This window comes from Triticum urartu, chromosome 6 (assembly GCF_003073215.2).
Source record: "Triticum urartu cultivar G1812 chromosome 6, Tu2.1, whole genome shotgun sequence".
Classification (NCBI taxonomy): domain Eukaryota; kingdom Viridiplantae; phylum Streptophyta; class Magnoliopsida; order Poales; family Poaceae; genus Triticum; species Triticum urartu.
Window position 1 is genome coordinate 212,122,772 of NC_053027.1, and position 14,593 is coordinate 212,137,364.

Genomic DNA, 14,593 nt, shown 5'->3' on the forward strand with positions numbered 1-14,593 from the left:
CAGCAAATGAAGGAGTCTGGATGAAGGAGTTCATATCCGATCTAGGTGTCATACCTAGTGCATCGGGTCCAATGAAAATCTTTTGTGACAATACTGGTGCAATTGCCTTGGCAAAGGAATCCAGATTTCACAACAGAACCAAGCACATCAAGGGACGCTTCAACTCCATTCGGGATCAAGTCTAGGTGGGAGACATAGAGATTTGAAAGATACATACGGATCTGAATGTTGCAGACCCGTTGACTAAGCCTCTTCCACGAGCCAAACATGATCAGCACCAAGGCTCCATGGGTGTTAGAATCATTACTGTGTAACCTAGATTATTGACTCTAGTGCAAGTGGGAGACTGAAGGAAATATGCCCTAGAGGCAATAATAAATTTATTTATTTTTTCCTTATATCATGATAAATGTTTATTATTCATGCTAGAATTGTATTAACAAGAAACATGGTACATGTGTGAATACATAGACAAACAGAGTGTCACTAGTATGCCTCTACTTGACTAGCTCGTTGATCAAAGATGGTTAGGTCTCCTAGCCATAGACATGAGTTGTCATTTGATTAACGAGATCACATCATTAAGAGAATGATGTGATTGACTTGACCCATTCCGTTAGCTTAGCACTTGATCATTTAGTATGTTGCTATTGCTTTCTTCATGACTTATACATGTTCCTATGACTATGAGATTATGCAACTCCCGTTTACCGGAGGAACACTTTGTGTGCTACCAAATGTCACAACGTAACTGGGTGATTGTAAGGGTGCTCTACAGGTGTCTCCAAAGGTACTTGTTGAGTTGGCATATTTTGAGATTAGGATTTGTCACTCTGATTGTCGGAGAGCTATCTTTGGCCCACTCGGTAATGCACATCACTATAAGCCTTGCAAGCATTGTAACTAATGAGTTAGTTGCGGGATGATGTATTACGAAACGAGTAAAGAGACTTGCCAGTAGCGAGATTGAACTAGGTATTGGGATACCGACGATCGAATCTCAGGCAAGTAACATACCGATGACAAAGGGAACAACGTATGTTGTTATGCAATTTGACCGATAAAGATCTTCATAGAATATGTGGGAGCCAATATGAGCATCCAGGTTCCACTATTGGTTAATGACCGGAGACGTGTCTCGGGCATGTCTACATAGTTTTCGAACCTGTAGGGTCCGCACGCTTAAAGTTCAGTGACGATCGATATTATGAGTTTTTGTGTTTTGATGTACCGAAGTTAGTTCGGAGTCTCGGATATGATCACGGACATGAAGAGGAGTCTCGAAATGGTCGACACGTAAAGATCGATATATTGGACGACTATGTTCAGACACCAGAAAGGTTCCGGAAGGTTTAGGGCCTGCATGGGCCTTAGTGGAAATAGAGGGCAACAAGGGGAGTGTGGGGCGCCCCCCCCAAGGCCCAAACCGAATTGGTTTAGGGCAAGGGGGGCCGGCCCCCTCTTTCCTTCTCCTCCTCTCCCTTTCCTTTCCCCTCTCCTACTCCTACTAGGAAAAGGAGGAGTCCTACTCCTAGTGGGAGTAGGACTCCCCCTTAGCGCGCCTCTCCCTGGCCGGCCGCCTCCTCCCCCTTGCTCCTTTATATACGGGGCAGGGGGCACCCCATAGGCACAAAAATTGATCATTGATCTATTAGCCGTGTGCGGTGCCCCCCTCCACCATAATCCACCTCGATCATATCGTAGTGGTGCTTAGGCGAAGCCCTGTGTCGGTAGCATCATCATCACCGTCACCACGCCATCGTGCTGACGAAACTCTCCTGTGAAGCTTTGTTGGATCGGAGCTCGCGGGACGTCATCGAGTTGAACGTGTGCAGAACTCGGAGGTGCCGTGCGTTCGGTACTTGGATCGGTCGGATCGTGAAGACGTACGACTACATCAACCACGTTGTGCTAACGCTTCCGCATTCGGTCTACGAGGGTATGTGGACACACTCTCCCCTCTTGTTGCTATGCAGCACCATGATCCTGTGTGTGTAGGAATTTTTTTGAAATTACTACGTTCCCTAACACCTACGAGGAGTCCACGAGGCAGGGGGCGCGCCCTCCCCCCTCGTGGGCCCCTTGTGGCTCAACTGACCTACTTCTTCCTCCTATATATGTTCACATACCCCGAAAACATCCAGGAGCACCACGAAACCCTATTTCCACCGCCGCGACCTTCTGTGCCCAAGAGATCCCATCTTGGGGCCTTTTCTGGAGCTCCGCCGGAGGGGGCATTGATCACGGAGGGCCTCTACATCAACTCCATGGCCCCTCCGATGATGTGTGAGTAGTTTACTTCAGACCTTCGGGTCCATAGCTAGTAGCTAGATGGCTTCTTCTCTCTCGTTGGATCTCAATACAAAGTCCTCCCGGATCTTGTTGGAGATCTATTCGATGTAATTCTTTTTGCAGTGTGTTTGTCGATCCGATGAATTGTGGGTTTATGGTCAAGTCTATCTATGAACAATATTTGATTCTTCTCTGAAATCTTTTATGCATGATTGGTTATCTTTGCAAGTCTCTTCGAATTATCAGTTTGGTTTGGCCAACTAGATTGATCTTTCTTGCAATGGGAGAAGTGCTTAGCTTTGGGTTCAATCTTGCGGTGCTCGATCCCAGTGACAGAAAGGGAAACGACGCGTATTGTATTGTTGCCATCGAGGATAAAAAGATGGGGTTTATATCATATTGCTTGAGTTTATCCCTCTACATCATGTCATCTTACCTAAGGCGTTACTCTGTTCTTATGAACTTAATACTCTAGATGCATGCTGGATAGCGGTCGATGTGTGGAGTAATAGTAGTAGAGGCAGGCAGGAGTCGGTCTACTTGTCACGGACGTGATGCCTATATACATGATCATGCCTAGATATTCTCATAATTATTCGCTTTTCTATCAATTGCTCGACAGTAATTTGTTCACCCACCGTAATATTGATGCTATCTTGAGAGAAGCCACTAGTGAAACCTATGGCCCCCGGGTCTATCTTCCATCATATAAGTTTCCAATCTATTTTATTTTGTAATCTTTACTTTCAATCTATATCATAAAAATACCAAAAATATTTATCTTATCATTATTATCTCTATCAGATCTCACTCTCATAAGTGAGCGTGAAGGGATTGACAACCCCTTTATCGTGTTGGTTGCGAGGTTCTTATTTGGTTGTGTAGGTACGAGGGACTTGCGTGGGGGCGCCTACTGAATTGATATCTTGGCTCTCAAAAACTGAGGGAAATACTTACACTACTTTGCTGCATCACCCTTTCCTCTTCAAGGGAAAACCAACGCAGTGCTCAAGAGGTAGCAATGGCTCACGCTCATGTATTGCGTGAAAGTTGAAAAAGTTTGAGAACATCAAAAGTATGAAACAATTGCTTGGCTTGTCATCGGGGTTGTGCATGATTTGAATATTTTGTGTGATGAAGATGGAGCATAGCCAGACTATATGATTTTGTAGGGATAAGCTTTCTTTGGCCATGTTATTTTGAGAAGACATAATTGCCTTGTTAGTATGCTTGAAGTATTATTATTTTTATGTCAATACTAGACTTTTGTTTTGAATCTTATGGATCTGAATATTCTTGCCACAATAGAGAAGATTACATTGATAAATATGTTAGGTAGCATTCCACATCAAAAATTCTGTTTTTATCATTTACCTACTCGAGCACGAGTAGGAATTAAGCTTGGGGATGCTTGATACGTCTCCAACGTATCTATAATTTTTGATTGTTCCATGCTATTATATTATTCATCTTGGAAGTTTTATATGCATTTATATGCTATTTTATATGATTTTGGGACTAACCTATTAACCTAGAGCCCAGTGCCAGTTTTCTGTTTTTTCCTTGTTTTTGAGTTCTACAGAAAAGGAATACCAAACGGAGTCCAATTGACATGCCAAGTTTTGATGATTTTTTATGGACCAAAAGAAGCCCCTGGAGTAAAATAGTTGGGCCAGAAGAGTCCCGAGCCATCCACGAGGGTGGAGGGCGCGCCCTACCCCCTGGGCGCGCCCCCTGCCTCGTGGATGACTCGGAGACCCCCCTGAGACCAACGCCAAAAATTCCTATAAATACACAAATCCCCGAAAAGAAACCTAGATCAGGAGTTCCACCGCTGCAAGCCTCTGTAGCCACCAAAAACCAATCGGGACCCTGTTTCGGCACCCTGCCGGAGGGGGGGTCCATTACCGGTGGCCATCTTCATCATCCCGGCGCTCTCCATGACGAGGAGGGAGTAGTTCACCCTCGGGGTGAGGGTATGTACCAGTAGCTATGTGTTTGATCTCTCTCTCTCTCTCTCGTGTTCTTGACGTGGCACAGTCTTGATGTATCGCGAGCTTTGCTATTATAGTTGGATCTTATGATGCTTCTCCCCCTCTATCTTATTGTAATGGATTGAGTTTTCCCTTTGAAGTTATCTTATCGGATTGAGTCTTTAAGGATTTGAGAACACTTGATGTATGACTTGCATGTGCTTATCTGTGGTGACAATGGGATATTCACGTGATCCACTTGATGTATGTTTTGGTGATCAACTTGGGAGTTTTGTGACCATGTGAACTTATGCATAGGGGTTGGCACACGTTTTCATCTTGACTCTCCGGTAGAAACTTTGGGGCATTCTTTGAAGTTCTTTGTGTTGGTTGAATAGATGAATCTGAGATTGTGTGATGCATATCGTATAATCATACCTGCGGATACTTGTGGTGACATTGGAGTATCTAAGTGACATTAGGGTTTTGGTTGATTTGTGTCTTAAGGTGTTATTTTACTACAAACTCTAGGGTTGTTTGTGACACTTATAGGAATAGCCCAATGGATTGACCGGAAAGAATAACTTTGAGGTGGTTTCGTACCCTATAATAATCTCTTCGTTTGTTCTCCGCTATTAGTGACTTTAGAGTGACTCTTTGTTGCATGTTGAGGGATTGTTATATGATCTAATTATGTTATCCTTGTTGAGAGAACTTGCACTAGTGAAAGTATGAACCCTAGGCCTTGTTTCAACGCATTGCAATACCATTTTCGCTCACTTTTATCATTAGTCACCTTGCTATTTTTATATTTTCAGATTACAAAAACCTATATCTACCATCCATATTGCACTTGTATCACCATCTCTTCGCAACTAGTGCACCTATACAATTAACCATTGTATTGGGTGTGTTGGGGACACAAGAGACTCTTTGTTATTTGGTTGCAGGGTTGTTTGAGAGAGACCATCTTCATCCTACGCCTCCCACGGATTTATAAACCTTAGGTCATGCACTTGAGGGAAATTTGCTACTGTCCTACAAACCTCTGCACTTGGAGGCCCAACAACGTCTACAAGAAGAAGGCTGTGTAGTAGACATCAGAAGGCAAGTGCAAATAATATTTCGGAATCAAAGTTGTACAGGAGGTCAGGTTTCGATCATGTGGAACTGTGGATTATGGGCCCACCATGTGAGTTAAAAGTAGAAAGGTGCTAACATTTTGCACACGCATGATAGCAAGGCAGGCCAGAGGATAGCCTGTCAGTTATGTTGGCAACAACGTTGGTACCAAGGCCGAGGGATGAAGAGAATTGTTTTCCTACTCATTAAGACGAGGCGGACCAATCGGCAAAGTTCTCGTCCATCGGTGGCTACCGGAATGTCATCAACAATTGTAACAAGGTCTCACTGACAGAGCTTGTACACCGAGGTATATACATAAGCAGGGAATTATCACTGCTCAGGTATGATAGGTTACAAGAATGGTTAAACAAAACAATGGAAAGGAAAGTGTAGACTTGAATCATTTATCGGTGTTCTCGAGTGTCTAACAACTCAGAACCCGTGGAAAATGGAATCGGCAAGATATAATAGTTGATGAAGAACTCATAAGAAGTTATGTAGTTTCATAATATTCTCGAGGTACCGGAGGGTAATACTCAAAGGTAGAACAGGGTAGAGGTTGGACATGTGAAATGATTTGCATAAGAAAAGTACTTCAACTTGTCCGAGAAATGGGATCAAAGAAGATCAATATGGTCGGAACCACAGTTACAAAGGACCAAATATAGATACAAGATGAACTTATCACAAGGGGATTATTATTATAACAAGAAGCTTTCATGATAAGTTTCACATCGGGCCCATGGGCATGAACACAAAGGTTCAAGGTCGACTCCCACTTCATCAATTGATAACCTTCCATTTACTTCTCGTCTTCAAAAAAGTTGTAGAATTGAAAATTTACCCGAAGAAAAGCCAATAGGTATAACCCGCATAATCTTTGGGTTCACATAGATTAGGGAAGGTGTAGGTTCAACCCACTGGGGCATCTTAGGGACATATACCACAAACTTCACAAGTAAATAACTCAAGCCCAGAAGCAGAATATTGTTGACAAGAGCGGGGGATACAATTTACCAAAGGCATTATGTATCCGAGGAAAGGCTCTCAAGGTTACTGAATAATAAGGACGCTGTCTGTCGGAGTAATTGGCCACGAATACCCCGAAGACGGTGAGACAATAAATCAAGACATCGGGGCTAGCAAAGCCCCTCAGTCCGACTGCCCGGCCGCTCCTGCCGGCTTCCCGTCCGACTGCTCTGCCCAGTCGGCTGCCGACAGCACCGACCAGCCGGCTGCCGACTGCAGCCCGACCCGACACCAACGAGACGGCCGTACCCGAGCACTATTCACGTGTCACCCCAGCCATCATGTATAGTGTCACTTGTCCCCTGGCACTATTTATGAAGTGACCTAGGGGACAAGCATGACACCCCACCATGCCTTGCCCATGCCACCACTTAGCTTAGATGATAAACTAGCCACACTATATATATGAGCATCCATCCATCCAGGATGGACTCACACTCCCACACACTCACGCATGCATGCTCAGGCACATGCGGCCACACACACCTATGCTCATATGCATATACGAGATCAGGGGCCTATGGCACTGATCTCAGATACAGCTCCAGGAGCACCCTGTATTCCAGATATACTCAGACATGCAGGAGTAGGGGTGTTATCTCTCCGGAGAGCCCCGAACCTGGGTAAACTACCGCGTGATACTCGCATACCCGTCCCTGGATATTCCGGCAGCAGTCTTGCCATCACACGAAGCCACCTTGTGGCATCTGTCGTCTTGCACCCCTCATGAGAATACCACAACAGTTGGCGCCCACCTTGGGGTGGTACTATGCTACTACGCTGCTGCTGGTTTCGCAGTCCGGGCGGGACCATCTTCGTCATCTCCGCCGCGACGTCGCCGTCGTCTCTCCGGTAGCGCTCGGGGGCTCGACATCGCTGTCGGCCTCGCCATATTCATCATCACCACGACGTCGCCACCTCTCCGGCGTCGGTCGAGGGCTCGACATCAGCACGCCCTCGGCGCGTCCGTGCGGGGCGGTGCGTCTTCGTCATCATCACCGCAACATCGTCCGTCCGTCCGCGCGCGCCACACGCGGGGCCTTGCTTCGGTCGGCCGTGTCCGTCCACGCACCGCTCGCGTCAGCTTTCCTCCGCGTTGCGCCTTGCTCCGGCCGACATGCGCGTTCGCTCCTCCACATACCATCTATGCAAACTAGCTAGATGCAAGTCATGCAATGGTCAAACCATAGCCAGATACTAGCCATTCACAAGCCATATATGCCATGTACTGTACGCAGCCCATGCACTTAACAGACAATGGGTCTGTACTAGCAAGCCCTGCTCGTCCTTCTCTCATCCTTCCCGAATCCATTCGCCACGTCCGCGTGCGTCGTGCCTGCTGCTCAAGCACTGTTGCTGCCTTCGCCCATAGCTGCCGCTGTCGCTGCTCCTTCTGCCTGCTGCTGTGCCTCCGTCCTGCTGCTGTTGCGCCTTGCCGTCGTTGTGCCGCGGCACCCCTTGAGCCTGCGCGCCGGACGCTCGTCCACACCGAGCTCCTCCTGGCCGGCTGCATGCACACGCACATTAATGACTAAGATTCAGTCAAAGTAGCTCGCTTGGCCAGCTCCACAAAACGTGAATTTCAACCAAAAAAGTCAGCTTGGCTGGTTGCATGCACGCGTGCTTCGCCGGCTCCCAGTCAACAACTTCCCACGCTCCCCCGCATCAGCAACCTCGGTCCAGCTCAACATCGTCCGACCGCCGCCTGGCCAGTTACCCTGGTTGGATGCCTGGCCGGCTGCGCCTAGCCTACTGCCTGCCCTGCTGCCCGGCCGGCTGCGCCAACCCGGCGACCGCACGGGTCCAGCCGGCAGGCCACACCCGGCTCCGCCTTCTCGTCATGCATCCGGGAACGTCCGGCTCTGCTTGCTCCTCCTGCATGCACGTCTGGCGAATGGCGCCTCACGTGCTCCGGCCATGTGTTACTCCGTCGCGACCATGCCAACTCGCCGGCCAGATGCTGTTGGCTTTTGAACGCTAGATCAAATCACCCGGAGCAAACACACGTACGTGTAAAGCTGCCTTGTAAGCTAGCAAGCAAGCTGCTTAATTGATTTCTCTATCAATGGCACGCTAGCACACTTCGTGTTTCACCTGGGTAAGCTTGCTGCCTAGCGATGGATCGATTCTATCACGACGGAACGTCTCGGCGACAACTCACGTAGCTCCGTGGAACGAACACTTACAAAACTGATCGATGTATTGACAAAGGCTCGTATCGAGCCTTGCTCTTTTCTCTTTATTGCTTTGATCCTTTTTCGTTGGTTTGTTTACAGGGGGTATACATGTATATATACTACTAGAGCCAGCTACCTTAGCTAAACCGACTCGGTTATCAACTCTTAGTACTATACGGACACAGACACAACATTGGAGACGCACCATGTCGTGCTTACCTAACATTCACCCCCTAAGCATGACGTGGTTGTCACTATCGACCTGGGTCCCAAATGCGATTACTATTCACAGACATTATCTTTGACATTGCTTTTGTCATTCTCTGTGTTATCTTAGGGACTAACTTTACTGCCGTCAGCCTATCCATAGCTTGATGGCAACACTCCTTGGTCGTGTCTTCAATCTTCACCTCTTCTTCGGTGCTTGGTAGACTGTCTTTTGGATACTCGAGGGGACATCTTTTGAACCCATGCGAGGCCAAACTTCGGTCTAACTTTGCGTTCCAAGCTCTTGGCGCTTGCTTCAGCCCTGAAAGTGCCTTCTTGAGCTTGAAAACTTTCCCTTCTTCTCCTTTCTTCTCGTAGCCGAGGGGTTGTTCCATGTACACTTCTTCTGTGAGGTCACCGTTGAGGAAAGTGGATTTAACATCGATAACCCACAAGTATAGGGGATTGCAATAGTTTTCGAGGATAGAGTATTCAACCCAAATTTATTAATTCGACAGAAGGGGATTCAAAGAATATTCTCAAGTATTAGCAGCTGAGTTGTCAATTCAACCACACTTGGAAACTTAGTATCTGCAGCAAAGTATTTAGTAGGAAAGTAATATGATAGTAGTGGTAATGGTAGCAAAAGGTAACAGTAGTAAAAGTAATGTTTTTGGTATTTTGTAGTGATGATAGCAATAGCAACGGGAAAGTAAATAAGCGAAGACCAATATATGGAAAGCTCGTAGGCAATGGATCGGTGATGGAGAATTATGCTGGATGCGGTTCATCATGTAACAGTCATAACCTAGGGTGACACAGAATTAGCTCCAGTTCATCAATGTAATGTAGGCATGTATTCTGAATATAGTCATACGTGCTTATGGAAAAGAACTTGCATGACATCTTTTGTCCTACCCTCCCGTAGCAGCAGGGTCCTTACGGAAACTAAGGGATATTAAGGCCTCCTTTTAATAGAGTACCGGAACAAAGCATTAACACATAGTGAATACATAAACTCCTCAAACTACGGTCATCACCGGTAAGTATCCCGATTATTGTCACTTCGGGGTTAACGGATCATAACACATAATAGGTGACTATAGACTTGCAAGATAGGATCAAGAACTCTCATATATTGATGAAAACATAATAGGTTCAGATCTGAAATCATGGCACTCGGGCCCTAGTGACAAGCATTAAGCATAGCAAAGTCATAGCAACATCAATCTCAGAACATAGTGGATACTAGGGATCAAACCCTAACAAAACTAACTCGATTACATGATAGATCCCATCCAACCCATCACCGTCCAGCAAGCCTACGATGGAATTACTCACGCACGACGGTGAGCATAATGAAATTGGTGATGGAGGATGGTTGATGATGACAATGGCGATGGATTCCCCTCTTCGTAGCCCCGAACGGACTCCAAATCAGCCCTCCCGAGAGGTTTTAGGGCTTGGCAGCGGCTGCGTATCGTAAAACGTGATGAATTCTTCTCCCTGATTTTTTTCTCCCCGAAACACAATATATAGAGTTGGAGTTGGAGTCGGAGGAGCTCCAGGGGGCCCACGAGGCAGGGGGCGCGCCCTAGGGGGGCAGGCACGCCCCCACCCTCGTGGATAGGTGGTGGGCCCCCTGGCCTTCATCTTTTGCAGGTATTTTTTATATTTTCCAAAAAGTTGCTCCGTGAAGTTTCAGATCATTCCGAGAACGTTAGTTTCTGCACATAAATAACACCATGGTAATTCTGCTGAAAACAGCGTCAGTCCGGGTTAGTTCCATTCAAATCATGCAAGTTAGAGTCCAAAACAAGGGCAAAAGTGTTTGGAAAAGTAGATACAATGGAGACGTATCAAACATACATATGATGAACCTTCCAATCCTCTTGTGCTGCCAAACCTAGGAGCACTCTCACCGTCTCGAGTCGAGCAACCGGTGCAAACACCTCCTCATACATAGCGTGCGTCCACCTAGAACTCTTGCTCGCCTCTACGAAGTTCGCTGGCTCCTCAACTCCGAGCAAACATAGTCCGGAGTACTCAAGCGTAACTGGCTTTGCATACTTGTAGATTTTCTTGAGGGTCTTGTAGCGACGAGGCCTAGAAGAAATCCGTTGTGGCTTGTGAAGGAGGCGACACAAATTGTGTCGGTGTCGGTGCACTTGAGGAAGACGGTTGAGTATCGAGCGTAGTGGATGCCGGATCGTTGGCATCCGCGTCGTTGACATTCGCGTCATCGGCGTAGTCGTCGTGACCGTGACTTTCATCTTGATTGTCGTCATCACTATGCGCCTCATTGTCGATGTCGTTGTCGAGATCTCTACTCGTGTCTTGCGCGTCGTTGTCGCTATCACCTTGCGACCCATGCGCGTCGTCGTTGGTGCCGACACCATGGTGATCACTACCATTGCGGACACCATGGTTGGGCGTCTTGCCAACCACCTAGACGTCCTCCCCTGCATCATCATCAGTTGGAAATTCAACCGTGAATATATTACCATTTGGAGCATTGTTGGCCGTTGTGCTCCAATTCCACGCTTGGTTTTCTTCAAACACGACGTCGCGTGGAATCCGTAGACGCTTAGTTCATGGATCGTAGAAGCGGTATGCCTTGGTGCCGGAACTCCTCTCGTATCCGATGAACACCATCTTGGTGCTGCGATCGGCAATCTTTGAGAGATGCGGCTCCGCCGTCTTCACATGTGCCACACACCCAAACGTCCATAGATGAGACACATTCGGCTTCCGTCCGTAAATTGCTTCATACGGAGTCTTGAAGATCACCGCCTTCGTTGGAGCTCGGTTGAGAAGATAGACTGCCGTCGAGACAGCTTCTCCCCAAAAAGTCCCTGGCAGGTTCTTGCTCTTGAGTAAACTTCTCGCCATGTCAACGACAGTTTGATTGCGCCTTTCAACAACCCCGTTCTGCTGTGGTGTATAAGGTGTCGTGAGGAACCTCTTTATGCCAATCTTCTCGCAGTAGTCGTTGAAGTCGTTCGACGTAAACTCTCCGCCGCGATCTGTCCGTAGAGCGCGAACCTTCAGCTTGTGTTCCATCTCCGTGGCAGCCTTCAGCTTCTTAAACGCTTCAAACACCTCATCTTTAGATCGTAGGAGAACAACCCACATGTATCTCGAGTAGTCATCTACCACAAGGAAAGAAATACTTCTTTCCTCCATGAGTCGCTGGGGTGATAGGGCCACATAGATCACCATGGAGCAGCTCGAGTGCATCACTTGCATGATAGGTAGACTGAGCAGGGAATGGCCTGCAGTGCTGTTTTCCAGCCAAGCACCCATCACATACTCGATCAACATGGTCGATAAACGGCATCCCAGATACCATCTCCATCTTCGACATCTTCTTCAAGGCTTAGAAGTTGACGTGTCCAAATCTAGCATGCCATAACCACAAATCATCATCACTCTTGGCGAGCCAACACTCCGGTTGAGATTGATCAAGGTTGAGGATATAGAGCCTGTTCTGTGTGCGATTAACACGGGCTAGCACGTTTCGGAGGTTGTCGAAGATCGTCATCACTCCATTCTCAATATCCACCTTGCATCCATTCTCATCAAGTTTCCCGACAGAGATGATGTTGTTGCGAAGCCGTGGGATGTAGTATACTCTGGTGAGTATGCGATGTTCTCCTGTGAGACCCCCGAAGAGGACAGAACCTTGCCCGCAAATCTCCACATTTGAACCATCACCGAACTTGACCGAGCCTTGAACATCATATTCTAGCTCGAGGAACTTCTCCTTGCACCCGTCATGTGGTTACTGGCACCTGTGTCTAGATACCACGACACGTTCTGGCTTCCGGATAACTTTGGTGTTACCTTTTTCTCATGAAGTAGCACCTTCCGGCTTGGTTTCACAACCACCGTTTGGACGAGATCACAAACTTTGGCCATCAGAAGACCTGGACGTTCGTCTTCCTGCTTCGCCAAATTTGCCTTGATCTCCCCTTTGTTAGGATTCACGAGATCACAAACTTCGGCCATCAGAAGACCTGGATGTTCGTCTTCCTGCTTCGCCAAATTTGCCTTGATCTCCCGCTTGTCAGGCTCCAGACAATCCTTTGCAAAGTGACCCATCTCGTTGCAGTATAGCACTTGATCTCGGACATATCCAAGTCCCGTGGCTTCCGCTCTTTAGATCGGTCCGCCTTACCACGACCTTGTGGCTTGCCTTTTCCTTTGCCTTCTTCGGTTTGTCCGCCGCGCTTCGCGTTGCTTGAGCCTTCGCCAACGTTGCGCCTTCCTTTGCTACTTGGGGACTCCCAATCTGCGCGTGAGTACATGAGTTGGTCACTACCTCCTCCATTGCCTTTTCAACAACCACGAGCATTCTCTTCCCATGTTCGCAAGCATCCGATCGCCTCCGTTATGGTCATGTTGTCGATGTCGTAAATCTGCTCAAGCATGCCGATGATGTACGTGAATTTATCAGTCACCAAACTGAAACACTTCTCCATAATCTCGGTCTCCTCGAGCTTTGCACCAAGCGCGCGGATCTCTCCCACCAAAGTAGTCAGACGCATGGCATGGTCGTTCACCGATTCAGTTTCCTCCATCCGCAACTTGTGAAATTGGCGCTTCAGCACTTGTGCCCGAGTCTTCATGACGCGATCTTCTCCGATCCTCATCTCTTTGAGTGCGTTCCACGCCTCTCTTGCTGTCTCGAACTCCGCCAATGTCATCAGCACGGAATCTGGCACAGACTGGGCTATGGTGGCCATGGCACCTTCGTCGCACTCCTCGTCGACGTCGTCGTTCGTGATGGCCTCCCACACTCGAAGGGTTAGGAGAATGATCTTCATCTTCACTGCCCACACGCCGTAGTTGGCGTCGGTGAGCATCGGGTACTGGATGGGGATGTTGCGATGCGCCAGTACATTGGCGCCGCCCGTTCCGCCACCACTAGTCGCTGACTTGACGCCCTTCTTCACCTTGTCACCATTCTTGGAACCGCCGTTGCCTGACTTGACCGACTCCTTGTCGCTGTCCGTCATCGTAGATCGTTGAGGCTCTAGATACCAATTGTTGGCTTTTGAACGCTAGATCAAATCACCCGGAGCAAACACACGTACATGTAAAGCTGGCTTGTAAGCTAGCAAGCAAGCTGCTTAATTGATTTCTCTATCAATGGCATGCTAGCACACTTCGTGTTGCACCTGGGTAAGCTTGTTGCCTAGCGATTGGATCGATTCTATCATGACGGAACGTCTCGGCAACAACTCACGTAGCTCCATGGAACGAACACTAACAAAACCGATCGATGTATTGCCAAAGGCTCGTATCGAGCCTTGCTCTTTTCTCTTTATTGCTTTGATCCTTTTTCGTTGGTTTGTTTACAGGGGGTATACATGTATATATACTACTAGAGCCAGCTAACTTAGCTAAACTGACTCAGTTATCAACTCTTAGTACTATACGGACACAGACACAACATTGGAGACGCACCATGTCGTGCTTACCTAACAGATGCTCCGCCTCCACGCGCTCGCACCAGCTGTTGCCGCGTCTACCACGCCGACTCCGGCTCGCCGTCCCGCGCCGGCTGCTCCTCCGCCGTCGCCGGCTCCCCCGCGCCCGTGGCCTCCTGCTCCGCTCCCGCTGCGCCGGCTGTGGTGCCCCAACGCCTCCCCGCGCTGGCTTGGCTGCGCGCAGACCCAGCCGGGTGGTCGCTGCCGCCTTCCGTGCGCGCTCCGCCCGCCGGGCTCTGCGTCCTTCCCGGCCGTGCCCCCGACGCCGGCTCACCACGGCTCGTCCCGCCACCCG